General features: G+C 50.7%; 1 protein-coding gene and 1 long non-coding RNA gene across 3 annotated transcripts in view; one reads left to right on the forward strand and one right to left on the reverse strand.

Annotated features, from left to right (window-relative positions):
- ADARB2 (adenosine deaminase RNA specific B2 (inactive)) overlaps nucleotides 1-25706 on the forward strand; it is a 412902-nt gene that overhangs the window by 72181 nt on the left and 315015 nt on the right. The window lies entirely within an intron of this gene.
- Nucleotides 340-3023, reverse strand: LOC112810126 (uncharacterized). The gene is made up of 3 exons (XR_003204763.1): nucleotides 2396-3023; nucleotides 717-838; nucleotides 340-494 (listed from the first exon to the last, which is right to left on the reverse strand). It is a non-coding gene; the product is annotated as an uncharacterized lncRNA (long non-coding RNA).

Raw genomic sequence — 25706 nt, forward strand, 5'->3', positions numbered from 1 at the left:
GCCTCCCCCAGCTGCACCTGATGCAGCTTGGGCCCCTGAGCTGAGCCACGGGGGATCGCCAGGTAGGAAGGACGTGCGTGGGCAGGAGGCGCCGTCCAGTGCAGTCAGCAAGCGGCGAGAGCCGGTAGACTGAGACTCGGGGTCGCACAGCTTCTGTGGAGCCCCCTCGCCCTCGGAAGGCGCACTCAGCCTCCTCTCCAAGGGGCCACTCTGGCTTGCGGCGTTGTCATCCTTGAGCACAAAAGGGGCACGAAACACCATTCTTGTTGACCGAGAAGCATATTAAAAACCATCCTACTTAGGTTTCAAAGGAAAAGGAAATCAATTCTTTATTATCAGTTCAATCTATCAGGATTTATTGAGGCTGTTAGGCGCATGGCATGGCCTGGCCGTAAATTCACAGAAATGCAACAGTATTTTGCTGAAGACAAGACCAGGTGCGTGGAGCCTCCATACCCACAGCCATCTCGCCTGGAGACATGAAGGACGTCAGTCTAATGAAGGTTACCGAGCCGAGACTGAGCATCAGCACTAGGCCCTCCTGGCAGAGCCCCAGGGTGGCCTCCCACCGCAGGCCCTCTGTCCCTGCCACGCCCTGCAGGCACCACCCCTCCTCACCCCCTCCCATCTGTCTCTGGGCCCAGGCAGGTGCCCACAGGGTCCCCCGCACGGCCTGCCTCTCATCATGGTGCAGCCCGACGTGGACATAGACACACCTGCTGCTGGAATCCGGATGAGCACTTGCAAGCCCTGTGACTGAGTGAGCGAGCACTTCCTGGAAGACGTGGGTCTGGAAGGATGGGTCAGAACAAGCCAGGCGAAGAAGAACCATTCTATACTGCATACAAATCCATAGTAACAGGTTACTAGGATTGAGTGACTGGTTGTTATGTTTATTTGTCTAATCCAGGACTAAAAATAGAGGGGAAGGTAGGAGGGGACTCCCCTAGAGAGAAAACAGGTGGTCAGGATCAACAACACCGGGTCATTATCAAAAACAGGTCATAAATAGCTCTTGTTGTCCATGCTGTCCAGTGCTGGGAAAACCATCTGCGGACGGCTGAATTTCGGGAGGACAGGAAAGGCCCAAAGAGAAACAGAAGAGAGAAATGTGCTGCCCCCGAGGGCAAAAGGAAAAGAATGAACAATAACATAATAGTAACACCAATCCCATCAAGTGATCCTTACTGGTGATAGACACTCCTGCACAAAGGATCCCTCTGTTAGAGAATAACACCGTAGAACAAAACTGGGTATTTATAATTCACGGGTCCTCCCTTGGGAGCACATATCATCGGGGAAGAAAGGAATACAAAACGGAAAAGCCCGGCCCGGGGTACAGAGTGGGTGCTAACGGCCCCAGGGGACCCCAGAGCCAGCCTGAGTGTCACACTGGATGGAGGTCGGTCCCTTCTGCTCACGGCCCTGTCCCTGCAGGCCACGTACACAGCAGGTGCTCAAGCAGCTGCCCTGGGCGGCCTACACCATCATCACGGGCGGCTGAGCTTTCTGGTCTGGGGCCAGAGCAGGGGTGGGGTGGAGATGCACCCCTTTCCTGGGCGAGTGGCCAGAGGACCGAGTAGTTTTCATTGCATATTTCGTGGCTCCCAGAGCATCAGAGATACCAGGTACCAGCCGGTACTCACCCACCACAACTAGAAAAATACAGGGTCCAGGTCGTGGGAGGAGCCACGCTGACCCCACAGCCTGGTGACAGGACCGTCTGCTCCCATTTAAATCCATTTTATTCATCTTGTGTTACTGTTAACTTACCGTTTGTCCTTTACCTTTGCTTTTTATCTGTATTTTTCTTGATAGTTTCTCAAGAACTGACATTTCCAACTGATCGTTTCCTAAGATAACTTTTAAACCATAAGCATTTGAAACGGAGGGATGAGACAGCAGTGTCTCCCACAGCTGTGCGCTGGGGTCTCCGTCCAGGCGGGAACCCCCCGGTTCAGGGCATAAGGCTCCTAAGGCTTACGGAAGAAACAGCACACATCATGGCACCCCCTGTTTCTTCATATTTATTTTTTAATTTAATTTTTTACTACTTAATTGAGGTCTGACTGACATGTAAAGAAGTTGCATGTGTTTAACGCAACTCGGTGAGTTTGGGGACACGTACACACCGTGAAACCACCACCACCAAGGCCACGGCATGCCCATCAGCTCCCGGAGCCCCCTGCAGCCCCTTTGATGGTGGTGGGATTTTCCAGTAAGAACACTTCTGCAGGACCTGCTCTGTAGCAGCTTCCAAGGACACCGCACGGCACTGTCACCCAGAGTCAGCGTGCTGTTCGGGAGATCCCGAACCTGCTCGTGGGATAGCTGGAGGCCTGTGCCCTTGGAGCTGCTCTGTCCAGCTCCGCAACCCCAGCCCCCTCAAGCGCACCTGCTCTCTTAGACTCCTGTAGCAGTGGGACTGAGCACGCACTCCCTCCTTGGATCGATGCACCCGGGGCCACTGAGCTCTGAACCAGGCGCCCACTTTGCCTCCTAGATTGTCATTCCTTGCGCACAAAGCGCGTCTCTACCATAGCAGTAACGATCAAGGACAGTGTCTGCCCCGAGCTTCTGTGTTGGGAGACGTGCGTTTAGTTAACCAGGGACTGGCCTCCGGATTCAGGAGCAGCGGGGCCAGCCAGGAGAAGCGGTTTGTCACCACGCGGGCAGCGGGCCGCCGCAGAGCTTAACGGGAGGACGGCGGCCTTCTGTCCCGCGCCGTCAGCCGTTGTGTTGCGCAGTCTCAGGGACCTGCCGGGCAGGGTCTCCGCAAGCCTCGCCTTCCAAGACCCCTGGCGCGGCTCGGGAAAGACCCTCCTCCTGAGCTGTTTGTGTGAGCGCGGCAGGGTTGCTAATGGGGCCATCAGACCCGCTCATTGGCTAGTAGTTAATTTAGGCCCATCTGGAGGGGGCTGCGCGGAGACGGTCACAGCTCCGAACCTGGCAGAGAGGTCATTTGTCACCCTGCGGCCCCTGACCGCACGCTGGCGTCCCAGCGCCACGGAGCCCAGCCCTGCTTCACGTGGGAAGGGCTGTGGGCGTCGGCGGCGCGTGGGGTTCACCTGGGCACCAACGAGAAACACGCCACCCCCCGCGTCCTTGAGATGGTCTCGTCCAGGGGAGACAGGGCTTCTGAGGGTCGGGCTGACACCGTCCTGTCAGCCCCGTCCTGATAGGGTGGAGGGCTGCCTCCGCCACACACTCACTCACAGACACATACTCACACTCTCACATACACACACACACTCACACTCACACACTCTCACGCACACTCACATATTCACACACCCGTACTCTCACACACACTCATACACGCTCTCCCACACACGCATACACTCTCACGCACACGCTCTCACACACTCACACTCGCACATACTCACTGACACACATACACTCACACACACTCGCACACACTGACACACGCAAACTTTCGCACGTTCACTCACACTCATCTCACGCACGCACGCACTCACCCTCACTCGCACACTCACACATTCGCACACACACACACGTGTCAGCGTTTCCTGGTGGCCTTACCACTTAAGGAGTCCATCCCATGGTGACGATGAATCCCCCAGGCGTGTGTGGCTTTTTTAAGTGTGTCGCATTCGCCCCCAGCCACCGTGGAGTCAACGTCCAGCCCGTGTGCCCCCAGGGAGGCTGCGGCAGGCGGGGGGAGGACCAGAGTTCCCCGTCCTGAAGGGTCCTTGCTGACAGTCATGGGGGAGGGTGCCCCATGGAATTTAGGACAGTAAGGGACCCTGTGGGGGCCGAGAGCGGGGGCTGTGCGCACGGTTAGACCGGTACCTGATTCGTCCGTGCTGGGGGTTGTATGAAGTCCACAAAGGAGAGCCGTGGGGAAAACTCGCATTTTTAGGTGGTTGTGGTTTTTCAGATGTGCATTTCAGGTCTGTTCCCCCGGCTGTATTTACGAGGCCGCTTCCTTATTCTTCTCCCTGTTGTGTCTTTTCGTTTATCACAAGCTCTAAAGTCCTTGGCTGGTCAAGCACTTTGTCAAAGTGTATGTACCTTCTCCAGATGAGGATGCTGACTCGAGTAAAATCAGGTCCCACCGCACAGCCAGTGCACTCTTCCTGTGTAAGTGGACGGGCCGGAGCCACTGGCTTCTGCAGACTGTGGGGTTTCTCCTTGCAGAAAACGTGGATGCGTATGAGCCCGCCTGCAAGTCCCCTGCGTGTGGAGCTGCCGGTTAATGGTGCAGAGGACATGGGACAAAGCTGGGTATGGAGAGCCCCAAAGCAACTATCACAGATTCTGTGGGGCATGCCCTCTGCACGAAGCAGCAAATAAACACTATTTTAATTGTCCACCAATATCTGACATTTTGAAGTCCCTCAGAGAGAGTCTGTAACCGTGTCCGTAATCAGATGACGGTACAACTCTTCACGAGCAGTCCAGCCCTCTCATGGGAAGGTCAGCCTTGCCGCCAGGCCGGCCGGCTGGAGACCGTGTGCACGAACACTGTCCCCAGTGTGTCCACGGGCTCTCAGAAATTGCCTTAGGCGATTTGGGGCATGACCTGTGCAGGTTACAGACCTGAGAACTTTGGTAGAACCTAAGAGACCATCTTGCCTGTGCCAAAACATACTTTTTACGATGGTACAACGGAAACCAAGCAGATCTGCAGGTCAGTGAGCTGGAAGGTGGAGGAAAAGCCAGGAGAGGGAGACTTGCCCCATGGGCTCCAGGGCGCTAGTCTCATCAAACCCAGACGAGCTGCCCACTGCATCTGGCAGTCTGACCCAGGTCACAGGATTATTTCCTGTGAAGTCGTCAACAAATTAGAATTCCTTCAATGGCCCACTTCTCCTAAAAAGCATCAGCAAGCAGTAGAAATACATGTTAATGCTATATGGAGCACATTAGCTGCCGGAAAGCAATGGGGACCGTAGACGGGAGACGTTACTGCGGTCAGGACAGAGGCAAACGGTGCAGGCCAGGGGCATGTGCAGGGGAGGACAGAACAGGCCGTTCCCTGTGTGCAGGGATACCCAACAGCGCACTCACAGCCCTGTCGGGCCTCGGAAAGTCTGTGAGTGGTGCTCATCTATGACATGGTCTCAAACCGAATGAGTCACTGGGGACAATTCAAAGTCCCTAAGAAAAAGTCTCCTTTTTCCGAAACTTGTTCCATATGAGCAAATTATGTCGATCTGACCAAGTATGAATGGGGAGGTCCCGGTCACTGTGATTCAGTTTAGATCTGAGAGCTGGGTCCACGATTTGGTGGCTTCGCCCAAGCATCTGCCTTCTGGAGGTTGCTCTAAGTACCACCTATGATGACATCCTGTAACGCGCTGTGTCAAGGTCAGGTGTGAGGGATGCCCCAGCCCGTGGTGAAGAGGTTACAGGCTGTGGGACATGGCACACACCACGTAAGCACTCCACACGCGAGTTTCCCCTGGGAACCGGATTGTGGCGTGTCCTCCGTGGGGCAGTGGTGCTGACTCCACGGCCCGGGGCTAGAAGATGCTTCCAACACAGACGACATATAAAAAAGCAGTCCGTAAAGGGTCCTCCCTTTGCTTCCGAGATATTGACAGCACTATTATTAGATCTTGCAGGACATTGTAACAATAGGTTTGTCTTCTGCATAGGCATGTAAAATAGAAAGACAGCTCAAATAGCATCCAACGTGGGCTGTGTGACTCAGTGGCCCCAGGAGGCCACAATTTCCAGACTGCAGATCAGTACAGACCCCGTCTTGGGCACACACTTATTTTCTAAGTTAATAGATGAGGGAGGGAGGATGCAGCTGTGATTCTAAGCATACTGTGCATATTTTATAAAACGAAGGAAGTAGCATGAGAAAAAGCCAAACAAATATTTCCTAGAAACAAGTGTTTTTAAAATGCACTCTTGCCCGGTTCCTAGCTAGCGTGTCCCTGGGCTGGTCCGAATGGCTGGAGGAGCCGTCTGGAAACGCAGCGCCAGGCACTCCCCACCCCACACTGGGAGCGTCCAGTTGAAGAAAGATGCTTTGTGTCTGGTTTGGTGAGAAAGGGTTAGAGATGAATGCTCCTCTGAAGAGGGTGCCACTGAGAAAGAGGGGTTACTTCAGGGAGCAAAGAGGAGAGTGCAGGGCAGGACTGGCCTGAACCTCGTATAATCATCCACACGAGCTCAGAAGGCCAGAGAAATGTCACACTTTCCTAAAAAAAAAAAAAAAAAAAAAAAGAAAAAAAAAAAAAAAAAAAAAAAGAAAGAAAGAAAGAAAGGAAGAAAGAAAGAAAAGAAAAGAAAAGAAAAGAAAAGAAAGAAAGAAAAGGGGGAGCAGAAGCTTTTTAAAACCGTAAAAAAGTATTTGTTTCTAAGCTTTCTGCTAACAAGGCTGTATGTCTTTAAACCCTAATCTTGTTGGATTTCCCTCAATTATTCCTCTTAGAGAAGACGTGTACATATGCACTTAGAATTCCCTGCATCAGCTGAATGGTATTTCAGGATCATAAATTAGGCCTTCCAGCTCTGACGCACCCTCGCTACATAAAATGGAATGTCTTGCCCTGTTTTCGCGTGGGGCCACCACCAAAAGGAAGGCATGCCGTCTCACCACCTCTCCTGCAAAGTTTCTGCAGAGACCTCTAAAACCTGCTCTCTTCCCAATGTTTCTGAAAAAGGCATCGAAATGAAAAAACCTCGAACTATTCATTTATCTTGGCGAGGGTCTCTACGGTAATATATTTTCTAATTATGCCTCAAAAGGAACACGAAGCTGTAATAAATAACGTTAGCAGTGACCACGGAGATCGCGGGCGTGCTAATGGTAGTGGGTGTGTGGGTTTCTCCTCCCAAACTCGCGGGACTTCCCCGTTCCTGGTCCTGCGTGGAGGCTCGACATGCAAACCCCAGAGGGTGGGGGGGGCAGCTCCTGGGGGCTAGGAGCCCAGACAGCGGCGGGACAAGCAGCCACACCTGCACACATCTGTAGCATCCACAGGAGCCCACAGCACTTCAAAGTATACGACATGGGCCTCCCCCACACATTACAACAAAGAAGAGGGAAGGTGGGGGGTGCCTGGAGAGAGTGAGCCAGCAGACAGCAGAGAATTTAGAAATGGACAGAACTGTTCACAGTGAGAAGGGGTTGATGACATCCAGGGCCTTCAATTCCAGATTCCAGAGTGCCGCTCCCTGCAGGACTGGGAGATTCGGGGTTCTCTGCCTGCCCGTGGGCTCAAAAGCAGGGTTTCATGGACCCCACTTCCAGCAGTGGGAGCCCACCAGGCTTCAAACCCAGTGCCCCTACCACCGGTCTCAAAGGCAAGCCCCTCTCCCAACATTAATCAGCCTCCAAAATCATTGGGGGCTTTTCTTTAAATGTCTATTTTCTCTCTTCTTACTCAGTAAGAGTAATATTCAGTTTCTGGACACGGATGATGTGCAAGCATGCACAGGAAACACCGGAGCCACGTGAAGTCCCTAAGGGTCCGCCCCGTCTCGGCACATGCGGAGGGCTGGAGGCTCCGTCCACGCAGGACTTGGTGATGAAGCCCAAAGGGCTCAAGTGCAGCAGGGATAGGGACCGGTTTGGGTTAGCCTGGTACGGAGAACCCATAATTCGCAGAGAATTTAGGCCCTGTCGATAAATTTGGAACTATTCTAATGGAAATCCCTTACAAGCTTCAAGCTAGCCTGGGCAAACCCTCACTCGGTCTTTCCAAGTCAGCATAAATACCACTTCCACTGGGGACTCTCCCGACCTCCCTGCACAAGGCTGGCGCCGGGGCCGTCTGTCCCCACGGTGTCCTTCCTGATGCTTCTCACGGTTGTAACTGTGTGTCCATCATCTGTCGTTCCTGCTAGAAGGTGGGCTCCCCAGAAGCAAGGACGGAGTCAATCGGCTTGAGTGGTTGCCTTTGACTAACTAGTGGATGAAGGAGAACAAGGAGTTGGGGCACCGATGTTTCAGGCAGAAGGAGAGATCATGGGTGTTGGTGTGGGGGCATTACAATGGATGGTGTGGAGGAGAGGGAGCGCCAGCAGCGGGACGTGGCTGCGATGGAGAGGGGACGACAGGGGGCCCAAGGCAGGCAGGGTCAGGTTATGGTCCCACAAAGAGCTGGATCAGAAATCACAGAGTCTTGGCTAGGTCTTTCCACTGGTGAAGCGGACGTGCACACAAGTCCCTAGTGTGAGTTTTAGTCTTGTTTGAAAACATCCTTGTACCAGGTTGGGAAGCTGCTGTGATCCGACTTGGTCTTCAGGTATGTGCTATCTTCCTAATTCAGGAACTCAGGGGTGAGGCTTTTACCTGGAGCGTGACTACACGGGTGTCTTCTACCATCCGCTGCCACCCACTGGTGTTGACAGGGGTGGTGAGAGTTCCAGTGGACAAGCTCTCTCTGGGGTCTGCAGACCTGCGTGCATCTCCTACCCCGAGTGCATCTAATTCCTCAGCCCGGGCGTCCTCAAGCTCTCTCTGCTGCTTCAGCCCTGCCTGAGACGTTAGAACCAACCCAGGGAGCTGAGCCACAAGCAGACGTAGGGAAGCAACGGCAGCTGACACCAAGTCAGTCCTCTACTGCCCACCCCTCCCTTGGCCCTTGCAGGCATCCAGCCAGCTCTCTTTTCTGGAGCATATTTCCCACATGTTGAGATTTTTGCCAAAAATCTGTTTCCTGTACATCCAGTAACCACGTGAAGATCCTACCTGACCAGTAACTGGAATCCCACATCCTGCCTCCATCTTTCACACGTGTGTTTGCCTAGACATTTAATGCACTTTTTAAAGAGGCTGTGAAAATTAGCACGACAGAGTCGCACTTGAAGAAACTCTAGGCATCAGTCTCCTGTCACACGCTTAAACATGAACAAAGCAAAATGAAAATCCCAGACCTCAAAAGAGAGAAGTTGGATGCCACTGCCACCTACCACTTTATCCCAAAAGTCATTTAAAAGGCTCCTTGCCCTTTCTAAAAGTGTGAGACCATTCAGCGTGGGGAGCTCTGTGCAGCTCTTCTCGTGCAGGCAAGAAAAATTGCATGCACCGAGGCGTTGTCATTGACTGTCCGCTTGGGGCCGGTGCCAGGCAGGACAAGACAAAGCTCTCGTGACGGCAGTTGGAGCAGCCTCACATTTCTCTGTCACCGCCTATGATAACCTGTGTCACTGCCGGTGTGTGCTCATTTTGCTTTTTCAAGGAAAAGCCTGAGCCCTGTGCTACCTTCCCTCTGCCCCCCCCACCCGAGTCTCGATAGCCAAGCGAGGTGATAGATGTAGGCAGCTAAAAATAGTTTGTTTTGCATGTAACATACAAGCAAGTGAATAATTTTCTTCTGTAAGCAGGATGCCTGGGGACAGGGAGAGCTTGGTGGCAGTGGCAGCCAGGGGACGTTGATGGAGTGCTGCTCCTAGCGCAGTAAATCAGCAGTGGCGTAGCTTGGCATGCTCGCAAATGCTGCTGCAGCCTGCAGAAAGAAAAATCAGAGCCCTGGAGAAATACTTCCTGAATTTAAAAATTGTGCTTGAGCTCTTTGTGGTTGACGCAGAGAGTTTGATCATTTATCCTCGGCCTGTGTAAGCGGCATCGTGAGAGCCTGGCTCCCTGCACTAGCTGTTTCTCTCCTACCTTCGAGGCAACCCGGAGCACTGGCGTCTCCTGAGCCAAGGGGAGCTGGGCGTAATGAAGCCTTTGCATCCTCAACGCTCGGGGGGAGGGCACCTTCCAGACCGACAGCAAGTTTCAGGCACCTCCTCCCTGCCGCTGCCTGGCTCCCAGTGCTTCTCAGAATTGGGCTTGGCCATGCATGAGGTGGGGTCTCTGCAGAGCTGGGCAGAGCGCCTCTCAGCAAACCCGTGGGACAGGAAAGGGCTGGCGGCCGGGTGAGCTGTCCGTGGTGCTGACGCTGGTGGTGGCAGCCCCTGGGGGTGCCCCTCTTCCCTGTCCCCCTCTGCCTCACTCACATGTTCCTTCCCCTCCTGAGAGGCGCAATCACTGTGTTTTGGGAATAAAATCACGACATGATCCATGAACCCCCCCTCCCGGTGACCCTGTTCTCTGGTCCGGGAGAATCTAAGGGATTCAACACGAGATGGTTGTAGTGTTGACACAGAGTAAGGGCAAGGAGGAAGGGTCACTAAGCTTCAACTTCCAGGTAGCTAAGTTTATAGCTGCAAAGACTTGATCTCGAAATCTCCACAGAAGGGAGATTTCCATACCTCCCCTCTAAAATCATTAAGGTGCCACATGCAGGACTGTGTCTCTACTTCGTGCTGTGTATTAGGACATGTTTTTCTTTAGGTGTCACACATTAGGTAAAGCAGACATGTTAGAGTTTAGGGGAGCTGAGTTTTAAATTCCAGCTCCCTGGCCTGAGTATGCAGACAGCTCAGTTTCCCCATCTGTCAAGTGGGGAAGAGTTCCTATATCCTTGTTAATTTAGAGGATTGCCTGAGATAATTGGGCTTGCACACAGTGGAGATCAGTTAATGCTGAGTTGTTGTTGACTGAATAAGTGAAGGACCAAGCAGGTTGGCATTTTCCTAGATTTAGAGAAAGCCTAACCTCCTGGAATTTCCCCCAGAGTGGTCCTGTGGCTCCCGACCAAGGGACTGGGGGTGTGCATGTTCATGGGCGATGCTCTTGAGGTAATCTGATATTCTGAAAAGTCCAAGGTAGATTGTATTTATTGGTGGTAGACCCACTCTAATAGATGTGTTTTCCCTTGTTTTTGTTTACTTTATATAAATTATATCAATACAGTGTTTTTATTCTGATCCAGTGATCTGATTGGTAGTAATTTATGATCTGAGAAATGAAAACTGGGGCTTGTTTAATTATAATTAAATAAATACTTTAAAAGATTTGCCAAAACGTGCATGTGGATGGTTTTTACCAGAGCTTAACTCACCCCACACAGACATGGAAACTGGGAAGGCCTGCATTACTTCTCTAGGGCCAAGTTCACTGGTTTCAAGAATATTCACAGTTAACAGTTAGGAGTTGATTGTTCATGTAACAAGTAACTGTTCAGCGCCTGCCATGTACCAAGCATCACTATGAGTGCTTTTGAAAGATTATGGACAAAGTCAATGTCCTTTGTGAGTTTATGATCTCATGCAAGTCCTGATTTCGATTTCTGAGCTTCAGGGCCAAATTATCAAAAAAAGATGTCATTAATGACACAAAAATGGGGAATAAGACTTTCTGGTCTAAAAAAAAAAAAATCAAGAACAAACCATGATAAACGTTAAATCTCTCTGTACTGAGGTGAAGTGTATAATATGTAACCATTCGAAGCAGATTTTTAAAACATTTACAGCATCTTAGCAGGCTGCTGGGGGAAGGAGAAAGAGGCAGGATCCTTGGCTGCTTAATTAGCAGGAGCTCAGAAGCATCTGGGGCCAAAGTTCTCCATGGCAGTGCTTTCAAAATAAAGATGTGAGGAACATCAAGGAACTGCCCTGTCTGAGCAAACACCTCCCAAGAGCTAATAACATGGAGCTCAGCTTGCTCTTTTAACTGTGATTTTCCGTGTAAAACCCAATAGCTCCTATGTTCTAGAAAGAATTGCAGGCCTTTCCTTCCTTTAAAAAAACACACTGTGGCTTAAACAGCACTCTGCAGTTTTAAGCACTCACGTCGAGTTGTCCGCACCATTAGTTTCTAGGGCATTGCAATAAGCAATGAACTCTGCTACTCCAGGTTTGCAGTGGAGGCTAGATATGAGCAAGCATATTTTGTAGTGTTGCTTTGATTGAAACGTACTGGCTTTTATAACTGTTTTGGAGATAGCTCACTCCTTGCCAATGCCAGATATAGATTTAGGCACCCAGAGATTTATTTTATTGAATTATTCTATATCAGGTGCCAAATAACAGAATGAGTACCAACATTGGTAAGTCACTGCATCCACATTAACCATGGGTACTTTTCTTGTTGAATAGGTGTTTGTGATTTATTAAAGTTTTTCTGAATTTAGCTGATTCTCACCTTTCAGTAAAAACATCTCAGTGTGAGGATAGAAACAATTTTGTTTTTCACTTAGAAGCTAAACTCCTTCTGCGTTCATAGCATCCATCAACTTTAGCTAGGAATAAATTTTAGGATCTTGCTATTTTTATCAGGTGAGGATAAATGGCAGATTTTGCCTATTGGCATGAGCTGTTTACCACACTGCCTCATTTAGAAATCCCTTCTTATGTTCTTCACTTTCTGCTCAACTGTATTATCTACCGTTAGTCTCCTTTCAAAAAGTATGTTTCTCACTAATGTATTTTTCAACTGACATACAAAGGCAGAGAATGTGTCTTGTTACCGTTCACTGGTGTTTCAGAGGACCTCCCATAAAAGTACGTGTTGATAGCATGCACGTGTGCAACGATACATACTACATATTCTGTACACAGCTGAAGGACAGGGGAGTGTCCAGCCAACAACGGTCTCGCTGTAGCTTGGCCCTTTACCTGTGATATTTAGTATACAACAACCACGGTTCTTGCGGTTTCTCCCTCAATTTCGTTTTCTTCGAGATTCATGTCAAAATGATAAGGGGCCACCTGAGCCTCTTAGCCTTGAGGGACTGCAGGGTCCAACGTCTGCCTCTCACCTTTACCAAAAGGCAGAGGGTCGCGTTTTGGCTCACTTGGCATCCTTCACCAGTCTCCTTTCAACCTCACTAGTGATTATCACACTAAAGGGGAAAAGTAATACCCCCACATCCAGCATGTCCCCCTTAAAAACTGAGCCCTTAGGAGAGAGTTTAAATTTAATTAAATTTAATCCTGTCCATCTGAGGAGTTAGACCATGACTATCAAACAAAATTCAAGACAGTTAATCTGAATTTCTGCAGAAGAACAGTTTCCAACAAACTGCCTTCGGACAGAATGGGTTTCCTTAGGAGATACAGGAAAGGTACCTTGGGGCAGCGAGTTCCCCATCACTGGAGGTGTGTAAGCATAGCTAAAGCCCCCCTGAGCCAATGGCATCCGAGCATGTGTGAAGAGTGGGGTGAGATGTTCTTCTGACCCTGCCGAACCTGGCACCTTGTGGGGTCTGAGGTTTCACTATGAAAGAGACGTATGGAAGGTCATTGGGTTCCAAGGGCAAGTCTGAGGATTCAACCCTGCTCCTGGGGCTCCTAATGTTTTATAATCTGGAGCATGGCAGAAGTCAGGTGTGGTACCCAGAGCTTTCTTTTTGCAATCTAGAGTGAATATTTCCTCACCTTGGTGATCACTGATCATTGATGAGAAATATTTAGTCCAGGGGCCAAATGGCTCAGGAAGGCAAAGAGGGAGGAAAAAGTACCTGAGAAACAGGGTGGCTCAGACCAAAGCTTGTGGCGTGTCCCAGGACCCCCTGCAGCTGTGGGGGTGTTTTCTCCAGCCGCCAGCATCCACAGTCTGAGCTGTCCCAGACAGGGAACGGCATGGCGGGGCAGAGGGAGGGAAGACCACCATGTCCACGGGGGCCATGGCTCCTCCCATTCTTCTAGGACTTTCTGACTATTGGATGTACTTTTAATATTGTTGCTACCCTAGCTGCAAAAAAAAAACACAAAAAAAATAAAAAACCTTGGCTGTAATGAAGGATAATTGTCCCAATAGTCCAAAACACGGGAGTTCACAGAGACTCACAGAGACTGCTCCTTCCCAGCTGGCAAACCGTGTGACCGTGGGCAAGTCAGTGTAGTTTCTTGGTTTAAAAAAAAAAAAGGCACATTATTACCTGAAGGTGGATACGGGAATAAGAAACACCAGAACCCAGGGGGATGGCATTAAGCACAGAGAAGATGCTTAGCTGCCGACATCTGTGCCTTTCTCTTGGCTTTGTGCCGCTCTGATTGCTTTGTCCTGTAGACACAGGGCCAACAATGGAGCAGTGCTACTGCATCTGGCAGCTTCCAGGAGAACAGGCTAGACCGGAGCCGCTGCTCATTGGATGCCTGACCTCGGAAAAACACTTGATCCAAGGTCTCGGTTCCTGACCTGGGAAATGAGGGTGGTAAAATGATCGGCTGCCTCCAAGCATCTGGGGCATAAAGAACGATCTTCATCCCATAGTCAACGCCTGAGAAATGTTAGCTCAAAATATAATTCCTTCACTATAATTGGCCTGGAAAAAAAATACTGATGAAGGTAGAACAGTAGACTGAGCTTTATAAGGTCTCAATTGAGTAAAACTGTTTAAGAAAGCATGCCTTTAGCAATATTCATTATAGCTTTTATAAATGTCATTTTTATATTAATGCTAAAAGATTTATTTGACACCAAGTTGCTCAAATATATGTACTTTTGGCATTTAAATTAACTTCTTGTCCCAAACTCTAAATGGGGAAATATGTCACCTTTTCTCAAACAATCAAGGTTCATTGTTAATTCAAAAGTTAATGACATTTCAAGGCTATTTCCATATATTGAAGTGTTATATCTACATCTGTCGCCCGTCTCTCCTGGAATGATTAAAAGTTGCCTCATTTATATTGGGTGTTGAACTTGACAGGGTAATTCAAGAAATACCATGGCAGCCACTGGAAGTTGGAAAGGAAAATTTTCATTGTTGCAAAGTTCCCTCCAGGCTCAGAACAACCTCCCTCCTTGTTGCAAAGTTTCCTCTAGGTCAACAACAACCTCCAGGGTCACCAAAGACCCATTCTGTCCCCAAAATTCAAAGGCTTTGTCTGCTGGTGGAAGGAGTTCTAACTATCCCTTCTCATCCTGTTCATCCTGCAAAAATATTTGCTGGTTTTCTTTCAAAACCAGACACATAAATTTGCCATTTTAATTTCTATCTTTCCATCTGGCGTCTGTGATCCAAATTATCCTCAGAGAAGTAGCAAAAGTGCGTGAGGAGGCATCCTGGAGTGGTAGGCGGCTTGCTCTGCTTGAACAATCAGAGGTCCTCTGAGGGGCTGGCTTAGTAAGAAGGCAAGTTACTGAGAGAAATTATTAACACAACATCATAGGAAAATCAGGATGACACCAGATTTAGATGACACCCACGTCCTCGGGGTAGGATACCGGTCGTATTGGAAGACTGGACTGACAGAGGACATGAGGTTACCTCATGGAATGTTTTCCCTACATTCTGCCATGGACTGCTTCACTTTTTAGTATCGTGGGGAAAAAATGAGTTTGTTCATGTAAAAGTATTTAAAAACCTTAAAACTCTACACGGAATGTAATTACTTGAGAAAAACTCTTCACCATCTACTGAAGAAAAGCATGTTGGCTTTTCAAGAGTGTAGCGGGGTCCATCAGCCCGGCACCTTCCCCGGGCCATCCAGATGGAGGAAGCTCTGGGTGATCACAGCTCTGATCGCGGAAAGATGTACCTTTAAAGAATGACACCTGTCACGAGCATCACGCGTAGAGGGACAGGGCGTGAAATTTCTACTCTTTCCTGCCCCCAGAAACAGCAAGATACAGAATCAAAAGGGTGCCCTGGAAACAGGGTATACACCACCCCGGGCAGTGTCTGCTGTGATCCGTAGCACAGTCCCTTGTAAGAGCATCTGCATATTTCGGGGTGAAATGGCTTCCTCAGCAACGCCTGCTCCGCTCAGTCACGTCAGAGATTTCAACCATGACCTTTCAATGCCGAGAGAGCGTTAAACCCTAATGACAGTGTTCGGAAAAAGAGGCCTGTGCCTTTAAGGCCCAAAAGTTAAACAAACGTAACCAAAACTTGTTGGCCGGAAATTATGTGTGTGTGTGTATATATATATATATATATATATATTCGCCTTGAGTAAGTTCAGATATCCCCTCCTCAGAGTTTGCTGACAGGCACAATGGTGACACGGTCCCACCCGCTGCCTCTGGCAAGTCCTGGCGGGTGGGCTTCCCTGTGACCCGTGCCTACTGCTCTTTCTCATTTTCCCATTAGCCTCCCCGCAGCTCCCCCGGTGGCTCCACCTGATCCCCAGCTCCCGATGAGCTATGTCTCATCTTACGTAGGCTGCAAAGCCACTACCTAAAACAAAATCACACTTGAGAAGGAGCGGCGGGGCTCCAGATGCGCCCCTCAGAGCCCCCTGGGGAAAGGGCGCGAGTTCCCACGCCTGAGCCTCCTAGCGGCGATTTGTACACATCTCCGCGGCCTTTATTCATCCCCACCAAGGTCGGGTTTCCTCACAACGCTCCGGATAGCTTGTTTGCTCACTAAGAGGCCTCCGGGTAAGTGGAGTGGTGCTTTGATATCAACACCAAGGACCGTCCAGAGATGAAAACGGAGAGAGGTTCAGAGAGGAGCCAAAGCCTGTTCGGAGGGAAACTCAGGGAATATGAAAGCAACCAGAATCCCCCCACGAGAAATGCAGAGAAATGGCAAGTAGCCTGGTGGTGATTTTTAATTCTGTGAGGGAAACATGACCAGCTGTCTCTGCTCCGGGAGGAAACAGACTTGCAGGGTGCAGGAGGGCTTTGAATTCCGTGTGAGGCTTGCAGGGGAGAGACACTGCCTGTTGCAGGAATGGGTCTCAGCGGACAGTGTGTGCAGGCTTTTCTTTGGAAATTTTAGAGGTGGAGATGTCTGAGTGGGACGACCTTTAGGTTGGTTCTCTCCAAGGGCAAATCTGACGTAAGGGCTTTTTGGGGAAGCACGGGGAACATGATCTATGGGCTCCTCCCTGTCTCAGACAGAGGTCCCTCAGATGGTTTATAAGCCGTACGTCAGGTGCACCTGCCAAGCACCAGGTACCGCCTGTTCCCACAGGCCCTGCACCTGCCGAGCTCGCTACTCCATCCCCAGCACTTTGCAGACAGACGGGTTCCAAAATCTTGTTACTGAATGAATCCACGTAGGAACATTTCACCCTGGGAAGCGGTTTAAATAATGAATGGAGATGATGTGTCTCCGAATAACCTATTAAAATTTTGTATATTCTTAAACCTTAGCAACCATGGGTGATATAACTCGAAGGTGTTAGCATAAGATAAATGCAAAACTGTAAAGATGCCATAAACCTTTCCAGCGTACATCCTGATCGTTCAGTTCTACAGATACACGTATTTTAGTTAATATGTGTCGGATCCTGGAGGAATGTTTAAGTTTATACCCACCTTCCAGGGTTTCCACGAAAATTGGCTTCTATAAATACAGATTGGTTTGCTTAACTGCATCCAGCTGTGGCAGTGAATTGACTAGAATGAACACAAACGAGAAAAATTAAGAAGTGTTTGTTTTGGAGAGTAACTACTGGTTTTTATGAAAAGCTTATTAGAGCCAGTTAAAGCTGGATTATTAATGAATATTTGCACACTTATATTGCTTTCAGTTAGCCAGTATTGGCTATTCCAGTAATGAGATGAATTCAATTAAAACACTTTTATTACATGTGCATACACCTCTTTAAAGCATGTCAACTAGGAAAATCGTGTGGAGATTGTGTTCTTCTGAAGCTCTTGAAGCAATCTGAAATATTGTGATAAACATAAATTCAGTGCAAAAATGTTGCTGAGTGTATGTCCAATACTTGGCAGAACCACCTTCAACCCCCATCTACAACTGGAGTAATTATAACCTGCAAACCTCAGAAGGCAGGAAGGCCCTCCTGGACGGGAGGGGTGGACCACACGGAAGAATGTTGCTGGTTTGGGACCAGCAGGCTGTCCACTCACTGTGGAGGGTCGTTGGTGGGTCCTTCTCCTAGAACCGACAGGGTTGAGAATCATCAGACCTTCGAGATCACTTTTGTTACCTGCCTAAATTGGACTGGGCACATAGAGAATTTCAGAAGAGTGTCCCTTTTGTTGCTTTTCCTTTACCAGACATCTCAGATGGGCTGTGTCTGTGCCCTGATTTCAAAATATAACATGCTGAAGTCGAATTCTGCTGAAATTTGGGTTGAAATTTAAGCTGGTCTGTTGAGGGCCGTCATGGGTCACTTGGAATCTGATTGTGGAGCAGGCACGGCCCCATGTGTGTCCACACACAGCAGGTGCTAAGGAGGAGGAGGCGCACTCGGGGGACCATGCTTGATGGTGACGCGGGACAGGGAGGGAGGACAGAGCAGGCACCCCCAAGTGGATGCCTGACGTGGCGGGCCCCACTGTGGCCCAGGAAGTGCAGAGCCTCACGGCCACCGCGTGCCCACTCAGGGGGGTAGAGGAAGCACACAGACCACAGGGAGGGGTGAGGTCTTGCTTACGCCATGCTAGCAAGAAGCCCCGTCAGAACTGCACCCAGAAACCCCCTGTAAACGGATGCTGTGACCCCAAGGATGCTCCTGCTGGCTTTAGATCACGATTTTGGTGGAAGAGCCATGGGCACCCAGAGGCGTGCCGGCTCGAGTTGGCTGTGCTGGACCGCAATCCCAGGGCCGTCACTGCGCCTCCCAGGACAGCCAGGCTACCCGAGCCGTCAGGACGGCAGGAAGGCTGGTCTATCCTCTGTGCCAGTCGAGAGGGGCCAGTGACGGGGCTTCCCGTGGAAGCGTTTTGGAAATCACTCCAGACCACGGCGGGTAAGACGGCTGCCAGGCTACCCTGGGAGGGGCCTCACGTGGCAGCTGGTTCTTGTAACAGCTGCTCCGGCAGGTGTCTGGTCCTTGAAAAGCCACCCAGGCAGTTCTGTAGGTGAGCAGGAGGGGTCTCTGTACAGGTGCCCTGGAGAGGTCTCAGAGGGTTCACGGTCAGGCCTGGACTTCTGCGACTCAGCCCCCCAACCTCTGCGTAGGACCAGTCATGTGGGCACGTGCAAGGTTGGAGTCCGTGTGTGTGTGTGTGTGTGTGTGTGAGCACGTGTGTGCCCGAGTGTGCATGAGTTTCAAGTGTGCACGCGATTGGAAAGCTCTGGGTTGTGTTTCTTCGTGTTTAATGTAAGGATTAGTTTCTCATCCAGTTAGAGATTTCTTTACGGCCCTATTAGAAGCTTAGATATTTGCTAAAAGCAATTAAGTTTCTCAGATTTATAACTTTGAAAGCCAACAGCCTTTCATTAAAACGTCTTTCAGTCCTGCCACTGCAGAAATTCACAGGCACGGTTCTGTGGGACGACTCGCGTGGCCAGCCCCACCCCCGAGACCTGTGCAGCAACAATTTTGGTAGCAATTTCAGAGCAGAGAATAATTGTTATTTAAAAGTGCTGTGACACAAAATGACTTCCAAAATAACTATAATAATCTGATAAAATTCTCACAGTTGCTTTCACAAATCACCACGTACATGTCACATTCTGCTTCGTAAGGGTGCACAGGTGGAGTCCTGTTCTCCTAGATGCAGCGGCCAGAGGGGCATGGAGAATATTTACTGTGGATAGCCTCGTGTTGTGTTACACTCTATTGAAAGTCACCATGAAAAAGACAAAACGTCACCAGACTTGTCTGTCTCCATCTGTCTATGTGCCTATCCCCCCGCCCATCCTTCCTGCCCGGTGTTGTAGACACTCCACGGCCTGGCACGAGGCTCCCCGTGAAAGCACGTGGTAAATCAGGCACATCCAGGACCACTGCCTACATTCACAGCCTCGGCTCACCACACAAAGCACTTCCTCCACCCACAGCTCAGAGTTCTGTCCACATATAAGACCCAAATAGCTGAGCCAGGGTAAAGGCCAAGGTCCCTTCCTCTGTTCTGAAGTGTGAAGGACCCACTTCCCGGCACTGAGAGTTTACCGTAAGCACTGCAGAGTGTGCGACCCTGTGCTACTGCTCTTCCCAGGACGCGCCCGGACACGAAGGTGAGCGACCCCACCTGCCAAGCCGTGCGCCCGCTCCCCAGCCCCTCCGTGTGTTCTGTCTCCCTCTCCAGAGCCTTCCTCACCGTGTGCCCCCACCCTCACTGGAATGGGAGTCGCACCCACCTAATTCATCGCCCTGGAGCACTCCGTGCCCAGAGCAGGCCCGCCGTGAATATCTGTGAAATGCGTGAGGAACTAAGTATCGCCTATTCCTGGACTGGAACGTGTGAAGCCCAACTACCTAGTGATGGGTCATCTCTTGTACGTGAGCTGTAGGACTCGGCCAGCAGCGTGCAGTGGCTGTGGAGGTCTGACGCAAGGCCCACAGCCCCTCTGTCCTCACCCCGGTGTCGCCCTTACACCCACTCTCTCTGTGGAATTTATTTTACCGTCGTGCTCTTCCTGCGGTAGATAGCCACTGAGCGCCATGGGTGAGGCTGTGGTGCTACCCCCGTGGGATCGCAGAGCAGCCTCTGGAAAGCAGCCCCTCCGTTTGCCCTCCGGGGTCGCTAGCAAGCGGGGGACACAACCTGGGAGCGCCTCCCAACCCCTCCCCTCCTGGAGTCACTGGAAAGAACTTGCGTTGTGCCATCTTGTGTGTCCCAGATCGCAAGCCCAGAGGGGTTTGGAGAAGAGAGGCGACCCTCTGGGACGGAAAAGCTAGGGGGAGCCGTACAAAGGGGGACGGGCGGAGCTGGGCCTTGGAAGGGACGGACAAGCGTGGAGAGAACACAGCTGGAAATACGTGGCTGCCTATGGCTACTCGTGGGAGGAGCCGGGACCTGATGAGGCCGGCTGGAGGGACAGAGGAAGTAAAGGTAGAGAAGATGCGTCAGAACCCACTGCGGGGGCGCCAGGGTGGCACAGCCGGGCGAGTGTCCGACTCTTGATTTCAGCTCAGGTCGTGATCTCAGGGTCGTGGGATCGAGCCCTGCATCGGGCTCCTCGCTCAGCGTGGAGTCTGCTTAAGACTCTCTCTGCCCATCCCCCTGCACGCTCTCTCTCTCTAAAATAAATAAAATCTTTTTTAAAAAATCCTTTAGAACCCACTGTGGACACCAGAACAACACGATGGTTCTAAACAAACCCCATTATAAGGAATAAGCCCACAACTCTTTTAGGAAAGCTTTTCAGTGTAAAAGGCCACGGGAAGAACTCCAGAGTGGAGGTAGCACTGTGTCACAGGCCCAGGCACGGCGTGGACCCCGGGGAGGTTATCGAGTCGGAGTCTTTATGTGACTTGAGAGAGACGACAAAGATCTAAAAACAAAACTTGCTGTAAAAAGGAGCATGCTACCCTTGGACCGCACGTCACTTAGGGATGCTGAGAAGAAAGCGCTCATGGAGAGCTTGTGCGGGGTCGGATGTGTTTCCTCATGAAGGAACTTCCCCATTTCAAGGATGGCGGCCTCCATCTGGCTCATGGCGGAGCCTGGAGAACATAAAAATTCTGCACTTTTCTGCCGTACTCTGTCCTCACCCCGGTCTCCAAGGCCCTCATTAAATGAAGCAAAATTCTGGCAGCTTGCCCGGCGCTGCCATGAACCAGAGAAGGAGGCACTCCTGTGGAAGGGAAGCCCCAGCCCCCAGGAACACCAGTGACGCCCCTGGAAACCAGCACAAAGGCTCCGGGGCAGCCTCGGCCCTCAGGGCGCACCAGTGTCCAGCAGGAGCAGGCTTGAAGGGAGTCTGATCTGCACATTATTGGCAGAAGAGAAGTAGACTTGCCAGTGAAGCCTTTCTGGCCCACGGCAGTCTGCGGAGGGGCTAGTTAACAACGTAAGGATCCCACTGAAGTCCCTCAGGATTCCAGCCCATTGCCCTGGGTCTGGTCACCTCCCCAGCTGTGGAGCGGTCCATCCCCGTTCGTGCTCAGAACACACTGGAACCCAGGGTGGCTGAGAGTCACCTCTGCCGTTCGGTGCCATGTTAGAAATCCATTTTTGTCAGCAATAGCCTGGGAAAAAAGCTGTAATTAAATTATTTTCCTGTTTTAAAATATCTGTTTGTCTTTCTCATGTAGAACAGTGGTTTATTAAATCCCTCCCCGTGCCCTCACTGCAGCAGAATTCCAAAATGTTTTGAAAACATTCCTTAGAGCCACACAACAATAATTAACAGCCTAGGAAGTGCTGAACAGCAAGCAGCTGATAATATCGCAGCCTAATGTCGGCAGAGCACAATTAATCATGGAACTACCCATCGCGCGGAGGATTTACGCTCAGTTATCATAACGCACTGATGAGGCCCCGCTGGTCCTTTACGATGTATGCGTTAAGTGCATCTTTCCCCCTACGCGCATCAAGAAGAGCAGGAGGAAGGCTGGGAACACAGCTTCCTGATATGTTCGCTCTTGCCCCTGCTCGCCAGCGCCCTCCGAGGATAGCCGCGTCCTGGGGGATCCACCGCGCCTCCTACCTTCCCAGGACACAACCACAGCAGGACCCCACCTGGCCGCAGGGGGATGCTGGACTCCTGGCCCTCCAGGGCCTGGAGTCCACAGGGAGAAGTCCCGAGCTGGCCCAGGAAGGGTCCATGCAGGATGGCAGGGTGGGCAGCCACATAGCGGGATTCCTCCTTTTCACGGCCACTCCCTCCTGTTCCACCTGCTCTCTGCTCCGTGGCACCCTACACGGTCTTCAAGCTTAGCGCCCCAGTGAGTTCCTAGCAAGTCTGATGTTTGGTCCTGGTCATTCTACAGAGTCCACAGAGCTTTACCGGAGCAAGTGAACGTACCCACCATACACAACTGATGAGATTCCAGCCTGTGACCAAGAAGCATCTGCATGTAAAGACAGCCAGCACCTCACGACCACTGGCCGGCACAACTCACTTTTTGTTTCTTTCAACACGCCATCGCTATGTATGAAAACCAGTATGGCAGTAAATCTGTGTCCTATCACGTGTAGTCCACACTGGTCGGTTCCAGACGCGTGCCTCTTCCTCATGTAGGTGACTCAGTAAACCCCAGCCTGGACTACTGCACCCCTGCAGGGGCCCACGGGGGGAGCATGGGGTGGGAGCAGGGAGGGGTGGGGACAGAGCTGGTGCAGGATGCCCGTGTTCTGGGTGAGCACAGTGTAGTGGAAGGGGACAGGTTTGTGTCCATCGCACATTAGAATCTGCTACAGACAGGGCACATGGCGCACATACTAGGGAACCACACAGTGTGATGAGGCCCCAACGGAAGTGAGCAGAGCGAGAGAGGAGCAGCAGGGGGAGGAGAGAAAGGTTGGGGAAGCCTGCCCATGCAGGGCATTTAGGCCACGGTGCAGGTCTCGGTATTTCCAACACGGTAGTAGAAGCCTCATTGAGAAGAAACGTGGTCAAAAAGACAGCTGGCTTCTACGAAGCTGCATTTCCACGGTCTTACCTCAGTTAATCCGTGAACTGGAGGACAGGTGGCTGGTGGGAAGGACAGAAGCCCCTGGTGGGCCAGGGCTCGACGGGACAGCAGCTGCAGAGCAGGTTAGCAGGGGAGACCTGCCCCCACCCCGAGCCTGCATCTTGTGAGACAGCCAGTGTCCTGACGCCTCCATCTCCTACAACAACTGAACCGAACCACTCCATCGGGAGTTTTAGAACCGAACCCTTGCCTGTGCGGCTGAACTTCTATACAACATTTTCTATGAAAAGGCTTGTGCTTTTATGCTTCAACAGAGGGTCTGCACAAAGCCTGAGATTTACGCTTAAAGTCCCAGTCGTTTTGCCAGACACGGGGCTGTGCCCTTTACCCTCCAGCACAGGGGAGACGGTGGTGAGACAGAACAGAAGTGAGGACAGAAAGGCGAGCAAGGGAAAGAGCCGGTAGAAGACAAGGCAATCTTGAGTGCACGGATCCGCCTTCCTCCTGAAATGGGGCCAGTGCCTCATGATCACCAGAGTCCTCTCATGTCTCAGCTTCTGTGACACAGTCTTCCAGGATTCGAATCTTCAGTCACTTTGGCTAGGAAAGCAGCCTCTGAATCAATAAATCAATCCAAAGCTCGTCGACCCCTTCTTGTGCACATCAAGCTATTAAAATGGATAGGCTCAGCCCAAGTCCTTGTGGAGCCAACAATCCACTGGAGGAGTGGACTGCAGGGCACGCCAAGTGTCCCTCGCACGTGTGCCGAGCACATGCTCGGGAGGGCATGGGGGGACCCAGGCACCAGTGGGCAAAGAGGGGAGGCAGGCCACGACAGGGAGAGGAAGTCATTAGGAGGAGGCATGCCGCGGACTTCGATGAATGAGAACAGATAAGTCCGCAGAGCAGACGCTTGAAGCCCGTTAGCCGGGATGTGAGGTTGGGCCGGTTCAGAATACAGAGGCTACCTTGTGAATACGTTTAATTGGTCACAGCGAGGGAGGTCTGGCCACCCCACCCACCTTCCCTATGGCCCTAGCAGACCACGTAGGTTGTTCTTTCCTGTTAAGCCTAGGTCTGGCCACAAAATACCAGGAGCGATGGGCAGTTTTGAGTTGAAGTTGGTCGGCCTCGATGATGGCCTGACTCCTATCTGTGCAGCCAGCCCCAGGTGGAGGAGGAAGGGCAAGCAGGCAGGAGAGGAGGTCACACCTGAAAGTCAAGACAGGCTGAAGACAGCAGACCAGGTGTGGAGTCATGTTGGAAGTCAGCGTTTCCCAACCCCATATCTTGCCTCCAGCTTAGTCTTGCTAAATGACAATTTGCCTAGGCTTCAAAACTCTTCATAGTTCCCTGATTCTTAAAGAGGCAAGTGGGGCCCCCAACCCATGCCAGTCCATGGCCCCACAACGTAATCTTAGCACACAGAGCCAGCCCTCCCGAGTCCTATTTCCTCAGCAAGACATGCCCACGGCTGCATCAAGCCGACCCATGGCCCGAGGCCCAGACCTAAGTCCCTGCAAGGTGGTTCCTGCTGGCCAAGCCCTACGCTGCCAGGGTGATGGGTCATTTGGTCTGGATGTTATACTGACCGCCGGTATCCTAGCTACTCATGGAGAAGGGTATTTTCCCCCAAATGAGGATAAAGTGTTGACCTAGGCCTCAGTGCAACCACTCAACCCAGCACCTGAGTTGACCTAGGCCTCAGTGCAACCACTCGACCCAGCACCTGAGTTGACCTAGGCCTCAGTGCAACCACTCGACCCAGCACCTGAGTTAAGTCCGTAAACCCTGCTGTCTTAATGCCAGACTTGTTTTTGTATCACAGAAAACAAGCTAGGAAAACGTCTCTCGGGATTCAGATCTCAGGAGTCATCATTAATTCTGAATAATGTACGGAGGCATTTTGCCAATTCTGAACAGCTACAGATAAATTCACATTTTTCCAGAGGGCTCAGAAAAAAAAAAATATCAACAGTGGGAATAAAGTGCTGGAAACCTCTCTCCATGTATATTTTTTATGTTCTTTTTATTGAGGTATACATGTCTTTAATTAGTCACTTGCCTCTCCTTAAATACATAGAGCATGACATCACCTGTCATTTAACCTTTAGATTTTATATTCCAAGTCAGGAAAAAGCTCAAGCACTTACAAAAGCTGGCTTCTCTTCATAGTTTACTTCCTTTTAAAGTACTTTCTTACCTTTGCAGACTCTGAAGATGAAATTAGAAGTCATTTTGTTCCTGCATATTGGTAATGAATAATTATGCTGTCAGGCAGTGTGTAACTATTAATTACATGACTGCCTTTTTATTTCAAGGATTTATTTAATAATTTTTTAATAAAGAGTTACATATGTCAGTCTCTTAAAAACATATCAATCAACATTATTTTCCAAGGTAGAGAATTGTCATAACCTCGCAAAGATTCACTTGGTCTGTGATTAAAGACTTCACCGCTGTGTGTGCTTTGCCGCACGGAGAATCGTCAGCACCGTCTGGAAAACTACCAGTTCCAGGACTGCCCCGCCTGCATTTGTAGACGGAAGGGCAGGGTGGCACGATAATGCATATGGTTGGTGTGATTCAAATCACCTGCGGAAAAGCAAGTGGTGCCTGTAGTTCCATCAGAAAGGGTGGGGAGAATCCGAAATGGCCTTTAGTGGTTACAGTTGGAGGCTGTCCGGGTTCTTATCCTGAATCCATCTTCG

Source organism: Callorhinus ursinus, unplaced genomic scaffold (assembly GCF_003265705.2).
Source record: "Callorhinus ursinus isolate GAN/ISIS: 27379988/994484 unplaced genomic scaffold, GSC_fseal_2.0 scaffold36, whole genome shotgun sequence".
Taxonomy (NCBI): Eukaryota; Metazoa; Chordata; class Mammalia; order Carnivora; family Otariidae; genus Callorhinus; species Callorhinus ursinus.